The sequence below is a fragment of the Anopheles merus genome, unplaced genomic scaffold (assembly GCF_017562075.2).
Source record: "Anopheles merus strain MAF unplaced genomic scaffold, AmerM5.1 LNR4000051, whole genome shotgun sequence".
Taxonomy (NCBI): Eukaryota; Metazoa; Arthropoda; class Insecta; order Diptera; family Culicidae; genus Anopheles; species Anopheles merus.
The window spans coordinates 47,718-49,644 of NW_024427631.1; the positions used below are offsets into that span (position 1 = coordinate 47,718).

The 1,927-nt window shown below is 47.6% G+C and overlaps 1 long non-coding RNA gene across 1 annotated transcript; it reads left to right on the forward strand.

The window, feature by feature from the left end:
* The first annotated feature begins 334 nt into the window (after positions 1-334).
* On the forward strand, positions 335-1,496 carry LOC121601273. Its single transcript, XR_006006044.1, has 3 exons — positions 335-729; positions 795-885; positions 974-1,496. It is a non-coding gene; the product is annotated as an uncharacterized LOC121601273 (long non-coding RNA).
* The last annotated feature ends 431 nt before the right edge of the window (positions 1,497-1,927 follow it).

Here is a 1,927-nt window from a genome sequence, read left to right on the forward strand (position 1 = left end):
GACGCTGTGGGAGAAGCTGGATTGGGATTCAAAGTGTTATCGGTGTATTGATGGTTTATTTTATTTCTGCTGATGAGACCATTCGATGCCCGTGGCAATCGAGGGTGACGAAGCCTACTTAAAACAAGCGTAGGAGAACGTCTAACACTAATCTAATATATTTTTAATTTGAACATGTTTGACGCTTCAACGACCTTCTAAGCATCATGTAGCACAATATATAGTGGCAAAAAAATTTTTTTTTAAATGTGCCGAAATTTGTCACAAGTTTTCGGGTCTTGACACACACATGCACACAGCGCGGGGAAAGTGACCGTTCACTCTATCCCAACCAGCAAAACCGAAGCTATTGGAAAACTTTCCTGTGTGCCAAAGCGAGAGAGCATGTCTTCTTTCTCTAGATTTTGGACGGCACAACGCCGATCGTGTGGCCTATGAACGAAAAACGGGAGAAGGGGAAACCGATATCCTTCGAGTGACACACACGCATGCATCTGCATGCGTATTCCGCTGAACCGAGACTACACATCTCTCTCGATCTCCCATGATTTTTCTGCTATCGCGCTCATCCGGGTGTTAGGCATCCTCAGTCTGTCCAGAACTTTCACTGCGGAAGGATGTGTTGGAGTGATGTGTGATTTCTTGTGCCCCGTACTTTGCTCGTTTACGTTTTGTGCCGTGTTCCTTCTTCTTCAAATATGGAATGATTTATCCTTGTAAATTTCTAAGGTAAGTTTCTTATCCTCGTGTGTGCTTCAATGGATACATTCAACTAACGCTTGTCGTCTAAAAAGTTACAGTGCACGCGCATGTTAATCGACGGTTGCCAACATCCCGCAAAACGATCGACAGAAGGAAAACGGTGTCCGGTTTTAAAATATAAAGGTAAGCGTTTCTATAATCCTATGTGCAAAATATTGTTTAGTTTGTTATAAAAAACATGGATTAATTATTGGTTAATTTTCATCAACAGATTTCATTACAGCTCTTTCGTAGAAGAGCGCACTTCAAGGACGCCTAGGATACGGCTAAACATGCGCAGCACCAGTCCGTGACGTCATTTCCAGACAGGCGCCGGCTGAACACGCGCAGCACCAGTCGAGGATATCCTAGCGCAGAGGGTAGAAGGAAGAACGAGAGGAAGGGTAATAGAAAGCAACCGCAGCATTTGGAAGGGGTGAAGCATCCTGCCGTATACAGAGTGTGAGTGTGCCAAAACGCATGTGGAAAGAGTAACACCAATAAATAGCATGCGAAAGTGTGCATAAAGCAAAAAGAAAAAGCGTCACTACTACAACCAGCAATCCGAAAATATAAGGGGAGGGATAAATACAAATGTATGCGTAAGCAGGACCAGCAATCCAAGCATTTGAATGTGTGCGTCGGTTTGTGCCGTGCTGAAAGTTTTTACTTTAGCTGCTGCTAGTGTAAAAACTTAAGGAAAGCTTAAAGTAAAAATTTTTTACACGGGGCGCCTTCGGAAATTGTTGGCTGGGATCATGTCGCGATCCCCCAACCCGCCCGGCGCTTTGAATGAGGATGCGCTACAAGACAGCTGAACCAGCCGTTCTACCGATAAGGTAGCCGTACTCGCTCGTGCGGGAGGGGGGGGGGGTTTGGTGGAGGGTGCGTGATCGCGTGCGCGACTTCGGGGGCGCGTGCTCGTGCGCGAGCTTTCGTGGGTGCGTGCTGGCGTGCGCGCGTACGTGCATGTGTGCGTGCGTGCGTGCGTGTGTGTGTGCGTGCGTGCGTGCGTGTGTGTGCGTGCGTGAGTGCGTGCGTGCTGGCGTCCGCGCGTTCATGCATGTGTGCGTGTGTGTGTGTGTGTGTGAGTTTGCGCGCGCATGTTTGTGTTCTTGTGTGTGTGCGTGCGTTTGGAAACCCCAAAACTATTTGATTCTTATGGGTACATATTCATCCGCTGCGG